This window comes from Camelus bactrianus, chromosome X (genome assembly GCF_048773025.1).
Source record: "Camelus bactrianus isolate YW-2024 breed Bactrian camel chromosome X, ASM4877302v1, whole genome shotgun sequence".
Lineage (NCBI taxonomy): Eukaryota > Metazoa > Chordata > Mammalia > Artiodactyla > Camelidae > Camelus > Camelus bactrianus.
Window position 1 is genome coordinate 3,649,728 of NC_133575.1, and position 19,249 is coordinate 3,668,976.

Below are 19,249 nucleotides of genomic sequence, written 5' to 3' on the forward strand. Positions count from 1 at the left end.
ATTGAATAGATAGTTAAGATGTAGTAACATAATAGTATTGCTAATAAGTATAGCTTTTCCCTCAAATTAGTAACACCATTATCTATAAATACAAAAATATAAGTATGGACACAGACATATACACTTCCCAGAGTAGAGCCTAGAAGCACAGCCTCAAATTGAACATGACAACTTACAGCAGTTCAGAAGGTCACTGGCTTTGCCACGAAAGCGTGAATTGATTGACTGATTTACAATTTCATCAAGTATCTTTTGAGCACAGGCATGGTCCTAAGCACTAAAAACGAATCTGTGAGTAGCACACGTCCCTTTGTTTTTGAAGAAGCATACAGTCTAGTGGATAACGGAGACAATGGCCTAAGGGGGAAAAAATAAAGAAAGATTACCAGGAGGTTATGAATTTCTAGGGATCCTCGGGGTGGAAATGGTGGAGTGAGGGTCTTCAGAGAAAGAGAGCTCTCAGCTGGGAAGGCATTGTAACAGAGAACAGCTACCTTGACTCCATACGGGACCTATTCCTCTAGTTCTCATCTCTGTGCTCTGGGACCCGTGCTTAGGCATGCCCGCTCTGCAACTTTGTAAAGGAATGTTGCCTGTACCCTGAAATATACAGGAGAGCCCACTGTCAAGTCGCTGCCTCGGGGCTTGCCCTTTAAAGGTATAATAAAAAGTTGCAGGACAGAAAGTAACAATTGTCTTGCTGCAGGTCTACAGGAACATTATGACCAGAACGACCACGGACAGCTGCAAGAACAAAAGGCACCACGAAGTCTGCAACACCCCCTCCCCTTTTAGTATCAAAGAAGCCTAAATCCTAACTCTGGGAAGATGGTTCTTTGGGACACCTATTCCTCCATCTTCCCGGTCCGCTGGCTCTCCAAATAAAGTCCTTAGCCTTTGCCCCAGCACTTCTCAATTTATTGGCCTGTTGTGCAGTGAGCAGTAACAGGATGGTGAATACACATTGATCAGGTGCAGAAGTCAAGGGGAAAAAAAAAAATCCATGGAAACAGCATGGATCAATGCAGAGCAGCCACAACTTGTAGGTGGGGATTTGAGGTGCACGGGGTTTGGTGCGGGCAGGGTATAAGGTGTGAAAAGAAGAGAGGTAAGACAAGGGGGTGGAGAATTCTCCTGAGACCTGCTTTTGGAGGATCTCAAATCCCATGCTCAATAGGTGGGATTTATCCAACAGGAAGCGGGCACCAAGAACATATATTCAGTAGCTGGTAGGGGAGGAAGAATCAGATTTGTATTTTAGGACCGTTGCTTTGGTGCAATAGGAAAAATGAGGCAGAGGAGGACAGGCCTGAAAGGAAAGACATGTTTTCTGAGACTGTTGCAAGGAGGGATGTCCTAGAGGAATGAAGTCCTAAATAAGACGGGGAATGAGGGAGGGAGAGCGGAAGGAAGGAAAGAAAAGAAAAGGAAAGAAAGGAAGAAAGAAAGAAAGAAAATAGCTGTTAGTATTGGTAGAAGAGGTCATTTCTAAACACATTAAGGCAGCGTGTAAAAAAAAATAAAGTGAACTTGGTGACAGAGTTCGGATTAGCGGGTTAAATTTTCCTGTTTGTCTTAGTGTGTAGGGGGATGGGCTGAGTACCAGCTCGCTTCCCTGACCTGTTATCTGGGAGGGGGCAGGCAAGGACATTTTTATGTCTGTCTGAGTGACTATAGAGATTCTTAAAAAAAAAAAAAAAAAAAAAAAACTTAAGCAGACAAAGTAATTATTTTAAGAAAAAGTGAATGTGTATTTTTAAGAGTTTATCATTTTCCCTCATCCAAAGTCCCTCACCTCAAACGAGGCTCAGAAAAGCAAGAACCCCACTCAGCGGTTGGGAGAACAGATTGTAATACAAGGAAAAGTCACAATGTCGTAAATCCAGGATTCCTGGAGGAGATAATTCTTCTTGTTTCCATTTGAAATCTAATTATGGAGTCTGGTGAGTTCAGGACACAGGTCAGAAAAGATGTAACACCGTAAGGTACAGAGACAGCCTCGTTGATACAGGAGCTGGATTTGGTACCAGAAAACAAGAGGAAACCTGAGAGAGAATCAATCTGTAATGCACCATGTGTGATGATTTCAGCTTACTTCCACCAACCACATTCTGATATAATCATGTTCATGTTCCCTGGGGGGCTGGCACATTTAACCCTAAATGCAATATTGGCGAAGCCAGGTAGACAGTCGATCGGGCAAAACTAACTCATGTTGGCTCCACTGGTACAATGGTTACGATGAAACAGAACGTGATTACGTAAGATAAATAATTATTAGTCCAACACGAATATGTACTACTTTATTAATGACCACACACTATTGGAGATATAAATGTGTATAACACACAAGGTGCTTAAAATCCAATAAATCAGGCTCTTCGGTTACTAAAATCCAAGGTCTGTGCCATCTTGGAAGACTGTGAGTGGCATGGTGGGTTTCCTGCAGGGATGATGAGAAACTCCTTCAGAGAGAAACAAGGTTTTCAAGGGGGAACTGGAGAGCAGAGCTGGGAAGTCTCTCCCAGTGGACAACGTCTGGGAGGCAAACAAGACATGGAGTAGGCAGTGGCTCTGCAAGCCGAAGGTGCCTTACGATTAGCTGCGTCACACGTTCAGCAAAGTCCATTCTGTCCTACTTTCTGCTCCGAAGCTCCCAAGAGATCTCGTCATTTCAATGACACAAAGTAAAGTTGACACCAGCTGAAGTAGAATTGTCACGAATTCCAGACTGACGTCCATCATGTCCATGAAGTTTTCTCAGACGAGTTTAGTGTATGTACCTGTTCATACGTGTAACAGTACCTGTGGAAATTTAGTTAGAAGATACACAGAGGGTCTCCACTGGCTTTGGGTGGGAGTCTGCCCCCCAGTCTCCAGCATGACTTTGTCCTTCTGACTGTTATTTTAACCCCTGAAAACAGCATTAATTACGTAAGATGCATACACTGTGCAGAGACACGTGCTGACTTTCCATCTGATTTTTAGAAATTCTTTTCCTAGTTATTATTTCGTCACTGGACATGATTAGCCTAAATGACCTTTAAATGGCCCCGACTTTTAGAAAGGATTCAAGCTCCTGAATTTCACTACGTTCCTTGAGGGCGAGAAACCCACTAGCTATGGCTTTTGTATGAAAACCAGGGATACTGGATCCCAAATAGTAGCCCCAAATATTTAGAGTTCATTTTTAAATGACATTTTGCAGCCACTTTCCCATGGTTATTGCCTAAGACTTTATAAACTTCCTATTTCCAGGGTACTTGAAATTTTATATGTATACCTACACATACACACACATATATTTTCAGGCATACATACACACACATATACATATATAAAAAACACACAAAGTGTATGTGTGTGTGTGTGTGTGTGTGTATAAAGTAGAGAGTGGTTATATATTATACATAAGGTTATAGGAAATATACTTATGTATAGCATTTATAATTTTTATTATATTTATCTATAATGTAAATGGTTATATACATTATATATGCTGCACAGGCAGACCTCGGAGAGAGTGTGGGTCAGTTCCAGACCACCACAATAAAGAGAATTACAGAAATAAAGAAAGTCACACTTTTTTTTGATCTCCCAGAGCACATGAGTTATGTTTACACTAGACTCTCTAGTCTACTGAGTGTGCGATAACATTCTGTCTAAAAAATTGTCCACATCTTAATTTTAAAAATAAGGTATTGCCAAAAATTGCCAATCATCTCCTGAGCCTTCAGTGAGTTGTAGCAGTAACGTCAAAGGGCCACCACAGATCACACATCACCATACCAAGTAGAATCGTAATGAAAAAGATTGAAATATTCCAATAATTACCAAAATGTGACACAGAGACAGAGAGCGAGCAAACGCTGTTGGAAAAATGGCGCTGATAGACGTGCTTGAAGTCGGGTTGACACAAACCTTTCTTTTGTAAAAAAAAAAAAAAAAAATGCAGTATCTGTGAAGCACAATAAAGCAAAATGCAATAAAATGAGGTCTGCTTGTATAGTATTATATATGATATATGTATATGGGATTGTATATATAAAATATATGATCTATCTCTAGAGAGACAGCACGTGTCTCTGCATATATATATATGCATATATATTATATATTATATATATGCATATATATATATATAAAATATGTTTTAGAGGCATGTTTATATTCCCAGCATGGTTGCTTGATTCTTGATGCTCTGCCTGGATCCCTGTCCTATGTATAAACACTCCCTCTCTACCTACTTCCCTACTTTTTGCTTCAGATCGTCTATGTTTACAAAGAAAGAAGTTTAGTATTGGGGGGATGAGGGACACAAAGTAGGGACACTGGCATAGATGAGGTTTGTTTATTGATGCAAGAAGCCTTCTGTCTTGTTCATGACTTGTATCAGCTCTACCAGGAGGGAAATAGAACATCTCTGGTGAAGGCAACGTGGCTGAAAATTTCAGTTTAAAGAAAATGAGGTTGAGCAAAACATTTTGAGTATAGTTGCTGTCTTTTACCCTTTCAACCTCAAGATTTGGAATTTTTTCATTAAAATAATCATTTCAGTTGGTGTTTTTCTTTTTAATTCATCCTTGAGGAGAGGAAAGTGTTACACATTGTCCTTTGCATGTGGATTTGCATACATTTGGTACCAGAGCAGGAAGAAGACGTAAATTAACACAGATGGATTGGTTTTTAATAGGGGTCAGCTTCTGTAATAAGGCATTGGGCCATGAGTAATAAGGTAACACATTCTGAGAACAGTCATGCCCACAGTTACACAGAAAACAGCCAAACCTGTGTCATATCTTCATTTCAAGAACCTGATGGTGCCGTTTGGCCAATACTCAGGGAAGAACCAAACTCCTTAGCCCAACAGCCTGTGAGAAACTGACTCTCACCAACCAGCATGTGATCGTGGAAGTAGATTCTTCCCCACTCGACTCTTCTGATGAGACCCCAGCCCCAGCGGGTGCCTGGACTGCAGCCTCCGAACTTCTTTTGCAGAGGACTCGGCTAAGTTGTAGCCAGTGTGTGTCTCAGCCTCTACGGCTGGTAATTTGTTACACTGTGACAGACAGCTCATATTACTTACAGAAATAGGTATGCCTGCCTGCACGCACAGATGGACAAAGACGCAGCAAGCAAGCTGTAGCAAACAGGACCGTAAAAGAACGGTGACCGAGTCCAACGGACACGCTGAACAGTTTACATTTTGCAGCATGGTTGGGACAGCTCTTTTAGAGGCACCGTAGATGAATGAACCAGACGCACAAGTGCATTATGTGCTCGTGGAGACTGCCAAAAGGCATCAAATTAGGGAGAGGCACAACGTGACAACCGGATCTGTAATTCCTGCCTCCGGCAAAATAGATTTCCTGCACTCTGGCTGAAAACTGTTTAACTGTCTCGCCCACAGCCTTGATGTTTTCACAGTGCAGCGCATCACGGAGGGATCAGGGAACACATGCCCTCTCTGGTCAGCCCTGTGCTAACCAGGGTGTGAGAGTCTGAGAGATACTCTTCTACTCCAAAGGATTTATAATTTCCAGCTCTCTCCTCCCGCATCCTCCTTCAGAAAAAACTCATCATTCCACTTCCACTGGTCTCAAAGCATGTTGATCTTCTGACAACACTTACACCACCTACTGCCGGTGGCACATAGAGGGGGTGTGTGTGTGTGTGTGTGTATCTTGTCCAGTGCACTGTAGGCTGCATTTTGTCTATCCCTAGCACCTCACTTTTAAAATGTTATTTTTAACATAGCAGAAGTTGAATTGTTTCATCTTCATTCATTTCCTTTCCTTGGCTTTAATAATTATTTTATTTTTGTTTTAATTTTTTAAATAAAGCCAATTTTATGGCTGGAAGTGACATACAGGTTAGGAAGTTCTTTCTTGATGGAGGTCCTGGCAATTGAACCCAGGACCACGTGCCTGCTAAGCACGCGCTCTACCACTGAGCCATTACCCGCCCGTTCATCCACGTTCAATTCAAAAATTGGGCAGATTCCTGATAGCATCAGTGGAAATGTGCCAGGAAGGACGGATGTTACCTTGTCTTCCCATGTCTCCTTCCTGAGGGTTCACATGTCCACCCTGGGGCGGCCACGATGAAGTCATTTGCACACATGATCTAATCCCAGTGTACAGTCATGCGCCTCCTGGTGTGAAATGAAGCCACACGGCTGTATCAATCGCACGAAAGGGTTGAAGTCCCCGGTCAACAGAAGCCTCGTGCCCACTGCATCACCGTTCTTAAGTCAACCTCAAATATCACCAGCGTCATTAAGGTCCGTAGATCCTTGACAGGGATTGCCAACAAGCCTTCACTGTAGCAATCGGGGACCAACAGTCTTTAGTGGGAGCTCCTAGCTCATGGGTGACAAGACTGCAAAGGGACAGTTATTCCAAGTTGGCCAATTTAAAGCAAATAAAAGTCACGCACAGATCATATTTTAAAATGCACACTGGAAGTGTGTCTCCTTCTCCTCTGTCTGTGTCTCTCTGTGTCGCTCCCTCTCACGCACACACGCGCACACACACACGTCTATTCCCTGCGCAGGACTGGGCAGTGAGAAGCAGGGATGAGCTCATTCTGCGGCTTCTCCTGGTCCTCGCAGGGGCCTCACAGGCCCTTCTGGGCCTCGTGCTGCACCACCTTTTCCCTCGAGAGGCCCTGGATGGCCGCAGACCTCTGCCTCCCCCGGACCCATCCGTCCGTCTCCGGGCACATGGAGCTGCCCCTTCCAGGAGACCCCCTGCCTTGGCTCATCGCCAGTCCCTGCAGCCACCCCACAAGCCTGGAAGGCTAGGGCAGAGGATGAGAGCCAGGAGGTTGAGGGGTCACGTGTCCGAGGACCCCGGTCTGAGCTGCTTTCGGCCCTAAGCAATCACTGTGGTGGTTTCTCTTTCTTATGTGTTAAAAGCAATCATTCTTTCAGTGCATAGACTCTTATGTTAAAAGAGTCCATGGCTTTTATAACCTTTTTGTTTAGTGTATCTTCATTGGCTTTCACATCTAACCAGAGGCTCAAAAATTGCAAATGTTCCATATGTTTGATGCCCCCTGGCCCTGCCCACCTGCCTGCTTTCCCCCTGTGTTTCGGGAGAGCAGTTCTAAGGCTGCAGAATGGTTGCCCCAGAGGACCTTCCCCTCGAGTCTGTCTGCTCTGTGTAAACAGGAACGCTGCACACGAACAAGGTAGCCATGTGCAGCCCGCAAGAGTTTTGCTCATCCGGGGTCTGGCACTTTAAATCCGAGGGGTAGACATGCAATCTTTGCTGGGCTGCAGAGGCTGGGTCTTCCTGGGGTTCATCAGTCTGCACCCTGTCTGCCTCGTGAGACGAGGAGAGCTGTCTTTCCTCCGGAGGCTCACTCCTCAACCATCTGGCTTCTTTCAAGCCACTTTTTTTTTCTTAATTAATGACACACACGTTGATTTCTCATGGAAGTCCAACACCCAGCATTGGCTTAGACCCTAGATAATAAGGCAGTTTGGAAATTCCTAGAGAAAGAGACTCTTCTCTGCGCCTTCCACTCCAGACTTTTGCTCCTAAGTGTATTTCCAGTTTCAGGGGGTTTGGCGGTCACGGGGGTCTAGGTATTGTAAATCCACCTGCCAGTTGTGCTGAAGTTTAAAAAAGAGAAAGAAAGGGGAAAAAGAGAAAGAGTGAGGCAGAGAGAGAGGGGGAGAAAAGAAGGAAGGAGGGACAGAGGGAAAGAGGTGAGGAAGACAAGGAGGAAGGAAGGAAGGAAAGGAAGGAAGGAAGGAAGGAAGGATGGAAAGAAGGAAGGAAGGAAGGAAGGAAGGATGGAAAGAAGGAAGGATGGAAGGAAGGAAGGAAGGAAGGAAGGAAGGAAGGAAGGAAGGAAGGAATGATGGAAAGAAGGAAGGATGGATGGAAGGAAGGAAGGAAGGAAGGAAGGAAGGAAAGGAAAGGAAAGAAGGAAGGAAAGGAAGGAAAGAAGGAAACAAGAAATGAAAAGAGAGAGAGACAGAAAGACAGAGACCAGAATCCTAAGTGAATCATTTTCCCCTCAAATTGTTTTCCACATCTGGGTCTAGTTGGTCCCATGCCAGTAGACATTGCACCTTAAATACCATGTATTAACTCAATCCTTTTTTAAAAAACATTTTATTTTTTATTTATTTTTATTTTTATTTAATGGTTTTTATTTTTTGGGTGGGGAGGTAATCAGCTTTCATTAATTTATTTTAACGGAGGTGCTGAGGATGGAACCCAGGACCTCGTGCCTGCTAAGCACACGCTGCACCAGTGAGTTGTACCCTCCCCTCAAATTCAATCTTATACGAACCTCATGAAAATATTTAGCCTTACATCAAGAGTTTAAGTTTGCCAGTGACATGACTAATATCTAATTATACAGACACAGCAGAGACATAAAGAAGGCAGACAATCTGCAAGATGTCCCTAATCTGTGCTCAATTTCTGGCTTCTCCGAGAAGAGGTCAGGACCTCTGCATTTGGGGAAAGGACTGGTGAGTAAGGAAAGCCAGGACTCCCACCCATTTTAGAAAAATAGGAAATGCATGATTGAAACGACCTCGTCTTTGCTTTTCCTCACGTTTTGAATCGGGCCTCATGTCTTTGTTGGTCTTGAAACTCCAGAAGCTCCTAGATGTTCCCTGTGGGGTGGAGACCCTCAGGGCTAAAGCAGCGGATGGAACTGGCAACATAGAAACAGAAACAAAACTTGTGAGTACAGGCAGGAGGAAGAACACGATGTGTTCCTTCATCCTTCGGGATCCCAGTCAGCCGGCTAAGAACGCACAAGGGAGATGAACGTTCTTGCCTTCCAGCTTCCACTTTGCAAAATTGGAAAAAAAAAAAAATTTTGTTGGGTTCATCCTTAACTGAAGAGTTCCTTAGGGGATGGGTGATGGGAAATACTTTCCATCGGGCTCTGTCCTGTAGGACTTTTGAGAGGGGCACTCGCCCTTCGCATGTTCTGCATTATCTTTCCAAGAATATCTGCACAGTCAACAGTGTGGGAAGACGGAACAGTGTCTCCTTACAGCACAAATGCAGGTTTGCTTTCTCTTTCTTCCTTCCTTCCTTCCTTCCTTCCTTCCTTCCTTCCTTCCTTTCCTTCCTTTCCTTTCCTTCCTTCCTTCCTTCCTTCCCTTCCTTTCTTCCCTTCCTTTCTTCCCTTTCTTCCTTTCTTTCTTTCTTTCTTTCTTTCTTTCTTTCTTTCTTTCTTTCTTTCTTTCTTTCTTTCTTTCTTTCTTTCTTTCTTTCTCATGGGGGAAGGTAATTAGGTTTATTTATTTATTATTTATTTGTTTATTTATTTACTTTCTAATGGAGGTGCTGGGGACTGACCTAGGACCTCGTGCGTGCTAAGCATGCACTCTACCACTGAGGTATACCCTCCCAGCAAATGCAGGGTTTTTTTTTTTTGCTGCCTATTATAAAATGCATGACTTATGTCAAGTCAGGATGCATGGGAAGTAGCCACCTGGGCTTCAGGGTGCCCCCCTTTTGGAACTTGGAAGGCGAAGACCGTCTACGGCACCATGCTGACAAGGCCGCTTGCTGTGGGTAAAGAGTAACAGGTTTTCGTCTGTGACACAGGGGTTTCATGCCTTCTGCCAGCATCATCAAACTGGGGCTGGCTATCTTGTTGGCTATCATGCTGAGTAAAATCTCAGACGCATGCTCCCTAGTTCTGGAAAGGGTACAGCATTCCAGGAAAAACACTGCCCAGTAAGGTGAAGACTCTCTGACTCTGTGTTCACGTGAACCATCTTGCATTCCTTTAAATGTCTCCTCCGCCACACCCAGTCCTAGAAAGCCATCATTCTAGCAAGTGTGAAAGGATACTGTTCAAAAGGCACCTCCAACAGTTGATTTTTTTTTTTTAACGCATGGACAGGGCAGTGCAGGAAGGCTCGTCAGAGAGAGGAACAGAGTTTCCCACACACATCACCTTATGGTTTGCAGCAAGTGGAAGAAGATGGCATTTAAGGTCTCCCATAACCCGGATGAGGAGAGGAAGCCTTAGAGGCTGCGTGAAGCAGGCTTTTGATTTACGGAGCTAATGAAGGACAGGGCAGGACTTCAAAGAACACTCAGTTTTTCCACGGAAGCAGAGGCAACAAAAGACGTCAGCAAGATATTAAAGAAGAATTTCACGTAATATGGCTTAGCTAATGAGGAACGGGAAAGGGCAGTGGCCAACAGTAATCTAAACCAGAAAATCTGCATTCTCAACAGGGCGATGCCACTTCCAAGGGGGTAAAAACTAGTTCTTCTTTTTTTTTTTTTTTTTGGCATTGCTTTTTATTGAAGTACAGTCAGTTTACAATGTTGTGTCCATTTCTGGTGCACAGCATCATATTTCAGTCATACATATACAGATGTATATTCATTTGAAGATTCTTTTTCATTATAAGTTACTACAAGATGTTGACTATAGTTCCCCGTGCTGTACAGTAGAAACTTGCTGTTTATCTATTTTACATATAGTGGTTAGTATTTGCACATCTCCAACTCCCAATTTATCCCTTCCCACCCCCTTCCCCTCCTGGTAGCCATAAGTTTGTTCTCCATGTCTGTGAGTCTGTTTCTGTTTTGTAAATAAGTTCATCTGTGTCTTTTTTTTTTTTTTTTTAGATTCCACATATAAGTGATATCATATGGTATTTTTCTTTTTCTGTCTGACTTACTTTACTTGGAATGGCAATTTCCAGGTCCACCCATGGTGCTGCAAATGGCATTTTTATTCTTTTTCATGACTGAGTAGTATTCCATTGTATAAATGTACCTAGTCATCTGTTGATGGACACTTAGGTTGTTTGGTTCTTGAGGGATTAAAAAAACCTTACTCTTTGAGTGTATAAAGATACACACACACACACACACACACACCCCATACCTAAGCAAATGCAGAGTATACCTGTGGTATTGAAATAACATGAAGATGGGAAATTAGGCAAAAGGTCTAAAAATTCTCGCTGGGGGTGGAGGCTGAATAAGGAACAGGCTGAGAAACACTGCTAGCAGACACTGAATCTGTGGGTGGAGGGGGAAACTGCGTATTACTGTTTCTTCAAATAGCACCACCAGCCACTCACCTAAAGTAAGAAAATAAAAATTTTTTAATCAATCTGTACAAGCTCCATATAGTGCAGGACAGTTTAATGAGATCAACCAACGGTATTAAGGCATGGTCCACAGGAAACGTGTATTTATACACATGGAAAACATACATGTGAAGCATGATGTCTGCAGACAAATAGTTAACCATCAGGTCTGTGGGGCAAGGGGATGTGGTTTGTGGCATTTGATGATTTCCTTGCATCCTGGCCAGTTTCCTATAGAAATGTGAAGTTCCAGAACTTTGAAATTGGACGATGTTTAGTGGCATTTGATGATACCAGATTTCCACCAAGAAGGTACAGTAGATTCGATAAATAACTCAAGAGCACGGAGAATCACAAAATGCTGCAAAATCGTGAGCGATGACTTGCAAGCATTTGTCAGCATTTTAAGTGATGCATTTAATTTTAAGATTCTATAATGAAGTTTTCCACGGAGGGCTCCACTGAACACACTTTCAAAATTCCTGCAACGTGAGCCAGTGGCGATCACAAGACGGCTTGAACCGAGCCCAGAACAGCGCAGACACGCCTGGAGGGAACGGCGGACGGTGTGCACAGGCCTCGACAGGCAGGCTGCCCTTCAAGGAATCAAAAATCAATTGCTCGAGGCATCAACTATTCAAATTAAGAAGAGTTCAACCAAATCTAGCGTCAGGTTCCTTCAGTTGTGTCCATACCTGCCTGGTTGCTGAGTTTCACTTTCTCTTTGCTGAGTTTCTCTCGGTTTTGATGGTTTTCCGCAAACTCAGCCGGTCCCAGGTCATTTTACTGTTACTCTATGTAGAACAGTCACATTATTGTAGCTAGACTCATGCAAAGCCTTTTAATCTGACCTCTGTGGCTTTTCGGTAAGGAGCCAGAACTTTTTTTTTTTTTTTTTTTTTTTAAAGGAAACGTGCTTTCCGGTCATTGAGTTTTCATATTTAAGAAGTTAAGTAACTCTTCGAAATGAAACTCCACCAAACCTATCATGTGAACATGCACATTTAGGTTTAAATAAAAATGCAGATGTGGCTATAATGCAGTGACTCATTGGTTACTGTCCTCTTCTGAAATCCTCTTCTCCAAAGGAGATGAGGTCAAATTTTTATGATTTTGGGGGTGGGAGTGAGGATGGTGTGGCTGAGAGAGAAACTGAGGCATGGGAATTCATTATGAGGTGTAAGAGATATTAAAGTTGTTTGCATTGAAGCTTCAGTGTATTCGGTTGTATCTTCTTGTCATTTATACAGTTTATTTGTTCTTTTTACTGATGATGTTTGAGGATTTTCTTTCTTTTCTTTTTTTAGTGGGGAAGTAATTTGGTTAATTAATTTATTTTTAGAGGAGGGACTGGGGATTGAACCCAAGACCTCGTTCACGCTAAGCACGCGCTCTACCACTTGAGCTGTACCCTCTCCCCCTTGAAGATTCTCTATTAACCTGCTTTAGAAATTTTATATGTTAATAAAATGAACAATGAACAAAATGCAAGCGATTGTTTTTCTCGGCGCACAGAAGCTCCCAGCCATAGGCATTTCCCCCAGTGATCTGAGAGCAGAATCAGGAGCAAGAGACCTCCAACTGGGGATGCGCCAGACCCAGCTTCGTAGATATTCCCACAGCCCTGCAGTGAGTCATCCAGAGAACCGTCTGCATCCGTCAGTCTAACTCAAGCATTAGCAAAACTTTCCCGTCTTATTCATAAGCCAGTGTTATTAAACCGCAATTAAAGAACACAAACATCAAAAGCAATCTTTTTTTTTCCTGTGCGATTACGGAGGTTTGTTTTGTTGACGGAGAGGAATTTAAACCTTTATCTCACCCTGGAAAGGGATTAATAATGGCAACACAAAATTTCAACCGATTTTTAGGAAACCCTCGTACAAGATTTAGTTCTTAGAATGCCTCCCACTTGCCCTCACTGAAGGAGACATTTCAGTAAACGTCACATGGTGATGGAATTTGGGCATTTGCCGCAGATGAATATTTCATCTTACGAGCAGAGGGGAAGAAAAAGACAGGCAGGAAACGATTTGTGAATGTGAACTATTGGAATGTGCTAAATTCGATTTCTTGCGTTCCGTTATGGGGAGGTGGAAATGCAGGGAGCTTTCGCCGAGCATATCAAGGCCATTAGTCAGCCTGAGAAGCATGGTTCCTACTTTTATAGAGAAGCACTTGACATGTTTTGTTGGTCAAGTTGGATGTTTTAAAAACACTTATCAAAATGATGTTCCATTAAAAAAAAAAAAAAAAAGCAATGCAAAGCCCCTAGTTTTACTACCAGGGAAATTTCTGGGAAGGCAAATGCCTGAGATCAAAGACCTGTCCGCTGGCATTCATGGCAAACTTAGCATTTCTTCAAACGAGTTCTCCTTTGTCTGTCATGCAGGGGGCGTGGCTAACAATTTTACTGGGGATGAAAAGTCAGAAAGCTACAGTTAAAATAGGTTATGTTTTGAAAAAAAAAAAAAAAACAAACGTGCTAGAGGGCACTTGGGTGTATTTCCAGAACAGGGTAGAACTATGGTGAGTTATATGTTTACACTGTGAAAAAGTCAGTGAGCTTGCGGTGGCCAATTGTGTGTGTTGAGAGCAAGTGGGTGAGCTGCCGTGTGTGTGTTATTTTAGGACGTGGATAATCTTGATGAGTTTTCCACTGGCAGAGTCAATCATGGCACATTTCCTCTGCTTCTCAAATGCTGGAGACCTTTAACCACCTCGAAATAATCATCTCCTTACTGTTGGAAAACTGGCTCCCTCTTTGCCAGCCTGCGTGTGTGCTAGACTTTAAGCGAGCGAGCTGCCCTCAGACGTGCGTGGGTAAGTTTCAGTTGTGAACAACCGGGTTTTCCCAGTCGGCGTTGGCTGTTACCATCAGGATGGAGCTGGCTGCATCTACCTTGGGAAGCCGTCTGAATAGTGTCCATTTTAAGGATGTGCAAATATGAGGGCTCGGAGAGAATTTTAGCTGAGGACAAGAGTTCCGGGGGAACCTTCGTGGCCACAAGGAACCCAGCTTCATTTTAATATTTTGCAAACCTCATGGGGGTCAGCCACACTGCTGTCGGAATTTTCCGGGGACCTTGTCCTATTGAGATAAATAAATATATAGTGTATGACCACCAATGGGAGGAGGGTCTTCCCTTGGGAACTTCTCATCTGGGAAATACAAGGCAGGGGACAAATGATCTCTCATAGTCCCATCTCACCCTCAAAGAGTCTTCTGGCTAAACCACGGGTTGAAATACTCAAGTGTTTATCCGCAAACAAATTCACATACAGTCAAGAGACACACTGAAGATAGACAGCGACTGTGGCTTTAGCTAAGAAAACCTGAAACCAGAGACAGTTGATTCTGTTCCTCGGTAAGTCAGAGCTCACACAAAGCTGAAATTAAAGTTTTTTGTTTTTTTTTTTAAAGAATAGGATTGGCTATCCCAACAGGTCTGTGGTGATCTGAATGGAAGGTACACTCAATCTGTTTTGGGAGACCTTGAAATTGAACCACCAATTTGGTCTGGCCGTTAAGTCAGTTTTATTTTGGTCTCAGCATTAGCAGAAGCTTCAACCAGTTTGAAATATTTTTTTAAAAAAAAGAAAGAAACTTTTCAACTTAGTGTTTGGCTTTATTTAGAAAACATTTTGATTTTAAGACTGTAAAAATAATAACTAAAGCACATGAGCACTTTTCTCCCCAGAAACTGAAATATGAAAAACTATGTGAAGAATTCAAGACTATTTATCTCCACTTTGATATAGTAGGATTTCCCACCCTGTGTTTAAGCTTTTCTTCTTCCCATTTCATTCTTTTTTTTAATTAAATGTTTTGGGTTTTTTTTTTTTTTTTTTTTTTTTTGGCGAGTGGTGGTATTAGGTTCATTTATTTATTTATTTTTAGAGGAGGCACTGGGGATCGAACCCAGGACCTCCTGCATGCTAAGCAGGCACTGAACCACTGAGCTACACCCTCCTCCCCTCCCAGTTCATTCTTTAAAAAAAAAAAAAATTAAGAGACAAAAATAGAGGCAACTTAGTTAAGTCAGGCTTCAAACAATGACGTCATTGACTTAAATGACTATCTTTGTTAAGAGTGGTAAGACGATTGTTATGTATGCCCTGTTCTAAATGCATGCCCTTGGTTTCATTCCGCAGACAAAACATCCAGCGTGACAATTTAAACTCTCTGATACGTCTTCATTTTCCTTCAGGCACTGCATTCAGCATAATTAACATGCATTTCCTGGAAGGGTGGGCTTACTCTGTGGCAAAATTCCAGTACATACGGTCAGGATCAGTACAACCGTTCCCAGCAGTAGAGTCAGGGCTGTGTGGGCCTAAAATAATCCGGGAAAGTTGACTGTGCGATTGGGCATTCTTTGTTTTTTCAGCCAACAGATAAAAAGGTAAAGGGAAAAAAAAATTTTTAATTGAAGTGTAGTTGATTTACAATGTTGGTTTCAGGTGTGCAGCAAAGTGATTCGGTTATACCTATGCATACATACACATTTTCTTTTCAGATTTTTTCCCATTTTATGTTATTACAAGAAATGGAATATGGTTCCCTGTGCTGTACAGTAGGACCCTGTTGTTTATCTGTTTTACATATAGTGGTTTGTACCTGCTAATCCCAAACTCCTAATTTATCCATCCCCATCCCCTTTCCCCTTTGGTAACCATAAGTTTGTCTTCTATGTCTGTGAGTGTGTTTCCTATTTGTAAATAAGTTCACGTGTGTCTTTTTTTTTTAATATATATATTCCACATATAAGTGATATCATATAGTATTTTTTTCTCTTTCTGACTTACTTCACTTAGTATGATCATCTCTAGGTCCATCCATGTTGCTGCAAATGGCATTATTTTATTCTTTTTTATGGCTGAGTAGTACTCCACTGTATAAATAGAGCACAGCTTATTTATCCAGGCATCTGTCAATGGAGAGATTTCGGTTGCTTCCATGTCCTGGCTAGCGTAAATAGTTCAGCTGTTGTTTTGATGTTGGAATAACTCAAAGTGTGTAAAATGTGGCTAGCTCTCCTGATGCAACCTCAAAGCCACTTGTTAACTGGGTGAACTGGTTAAGTGACTTCTCAGACAATGGCTGAATCAAATGCACATACAAAGACAGGGCTGTGTGTCTATTAATCCCCAACCCCTAATGTACCCCTCTCCGCCCTTTCCCCTTTAGTCACCATAGTTTGTTTTCTAAGTCTGTGTGAGTATGACTTTGGTTTGAAAATAGAACTTGTATCATTTTTTTTAAATCCACATATTTTTAATGAATGAAACATTAAAATAATTTACAACAAAAATAACATGAAGAGAGATTGGGTACCCTAAGCATTCAACGGCAGGGAATTACGGTCAGACTGTCTGTTGGTCATTAGAAAGCGGATGCTTGCAAAGAGGAGTTGGTTCTGACACCAAGGATGGAATGAGCAGGAGAAATGACTGAGACAAGCGGCTTTCTTCAAGTAACCCTTTATCAACGGACATCAGCCTGTGAACTGAAGACGTGGCGCTGACTGCAGAATCATTTTCACCTTGGGGGCAATCTCATCCCGGCGACTAAGTTGTGGGCAAGACCGTATCTGTTAATTACTTATAAAAAGGCAGAATGAGGGAGGGCCAAGATAGTCAAACTCCGTTTCTTTTCAGGGGGGTGGGCGGCAATGCAAAGGATACGTGTCTTCCTTCGAGGATCGAAGAGTCACATCTGAGCCACACAAAACCCCTTCCACGGGATCTGCATTCGCAGTGGAGAGCATGTACTACTGCACGTGCAAAAGATCGCAGCCATGTCAGGAAACGAAGGACACTGCGGCCACCAAGTCATCAGCCCCTACTAAGCTGTGCACCCCATCCCCACCCCCAACAGGGAGCAGAGGGAACTCAGGGTGGAGACAAGCAGGCGCCCGGCCTCTGCAGCCACCCCCAACGGTGCACCTGGAAGGAACTCAGAATATGAAAGAACAGGGCACTGGCCCCCCCGATTGCAAAGGAATGATGTCAATGAGCCCAGAGCTTTCTGCCTTCCTATACGTAGAAAAGCGCTAACTTCTTTAACTTGAGACGTCTGGTTTTCTTTAATTAACAGTAATGTTTTGATGATCTGACTACCTGTTCTTTGTTGCAAAAAAAAAAAAAACCCAAAAACCAAAAAACAAAAAATCTTTATATATCCTGGCTTCTCCTCTGCCTGGGTGCACCAGTTTCTTTGCGCGATCCGAGATGCTGGCCCCCAGGCTCAGGCCGTCCGGAAGTCCGCCCGATGAAGGAATCACAACCCTGAACTTGCAGGCTGTGCATTTCATTTCTGTTGACACTACAAAGACAGTCTTTTTGTTCCTTTGTGTTCTTCTGCTGAAAAATCCAGAGACTTGGGCAAGAGAGGAATTCCTATTACCCTGTGATTTTTACACAGGACTTGTTTGAACTTGAACGACAAATGTGTGCGAATTAGCTCTCAGATCCTGTTTTTCCGAATCTAATGCTGTTCCTCTTGAGGTTGTAAAAAAAAATTTAAATGCTATTTAAAAAATCAGTCTGCGGTAATGGGAAAAAAATATGAAAACGTATGTATATGCGTATACATGTATACAGTATATGCATGACTGGGACACTGTGCTGCACACCAGAGATGGACAGAGTGTAACTGACTGTACTCCAATAATAATAATAATAAAAAAATCAGCTGCAGTGATCTGCACATCCTAAGTGAGCGTCAAGCATCAGAGCAAAGGAGAGTCTTGTCCTTAATGGGGAAGTTTGGCAAACAAAGCTCCCTGGGCCAAGCCCAACCTCCACCGGTATCTGCCTGGCTACGAGCTTTGTAAGGATGGTACATTTGCAGTAAAGAAATCTCTACTGACAAGTGAAAAACTTACGAAAATTAAATTCTAGCGTCTACCGAGAAAGCTTTACTGGGACACGGCCACGCCTGTCCCGGCCTCTCTGTGCTGCTTTATAGTGCCTTGGGAGCTGAGAGGTTGCAACAGAGCATCGCGCCAGGAAAGTCTAAAAGAAACTGCCATCCGTGCCGTGACCGTCTAGGTGTAGGGACACACATTGAAGTACCTCCTCCTCGGGTGTGCCCCGTGGTGTCTCTGGTCCTGGCCTGGAACAGGGTTTCAGGAGGATGAAGCCAAGGAAGGGTGCAGCCCCAGCCCCACAGGCTGACCACCCAGAGTCTGCAAGCCCCGTTAACCCTATGAGAAGGGTCGTGGGCCACCGAAGCAGCATGTGGGATGAGCCCTTGACCCCTCAACGGGTGCCTCTCACAAGGGGAGGTCAAAAACCAAGAGGATTTCAGTGCAGGCTTGCGGGTGACCCTCAGTTACCTCGTGCAGCTACAAAGTGGAAAATACTCAGGTACGTGATCTGCACGTTGTCAAGGGTCGCTCAACGTCCTCCCCACGATTAACCGAAACTTGCCCTCTTCTCTTAGCTCTAAAGCATTTGCAACATCTACGCCTGACACTGCTCTCCAAACATATTTTTGGACACAGAGAGGCGATAGGGAAACAATAATGTTTTCAAAAAGTGCCAAACGGATTCCGAAGAAAGTCTTATTTCAGAGAAAATAATTAAATGAATGTTGTTTTCTCTTTAATTGCTTCACACTTAAAATCAAAACGTGTTCGGGTTAATACTCCTCTGCTTCTAATTGAATTTTCACAGCTCCCTTTTATTCTAAGACGGGGGCATGAGGCAGGGTACTGACTTGCATGTGATTATTACATTGTGATACAAAACTACACCATCAAAGAGAACGCAGCAACAGTAATTCTTCTCTCCTCTTCTTGTGGAATTTCACTCAGCCTAGCAACGCCCTCAGATGGGAGCGGATGTAGTCATAAGGATCACAAGTCTGTTTCTATTTTTCGGTTATAAACAACCTTTCAAAGAGTTAAATTGCAGTTACATGGCTTGAGAAAAATAAAGTCAGACATTGCTTGAAAAGACACATGCACTCTAATGTTTATAGCAGTACTGTTTACAACGGCCGAGACATGGAAATAACCTTAATGTCCATCGACAGATGACTGGATAAAGAAGCTGTGGTCTATTTAGACAACGGAATACTACTCAGCTATAAAAAAGAATGAAATCATGCCATTGGCAGCAACATGGACGGACCTGGAG

The 19,249-nt window shown here is 43.0% G+C and overlaps 1 protein-coding gene across 2 annotated transcripts in view; it reads right to left on the minus strand.

Annotated features, from left to right (window-relative positions):
• NLGN4X (neuroligin 4 X-linked) overlaps positions 1–19,249 on the minus strand; it is a 539,607-nt gene that overhangs the window by 302,817 nt on the left and 217,541 nt on the right. For both annotated transcript variants that reach the window (XM_074359108.1, XM_074359107.1), the window contains one exon: positions 177–357. The gene's annotated coding sequence lies outside the window, so the exon portion shown is untranslated. The remainder of the gene's footprint in view (positions 1–176; positions 358–19,249) is intronic.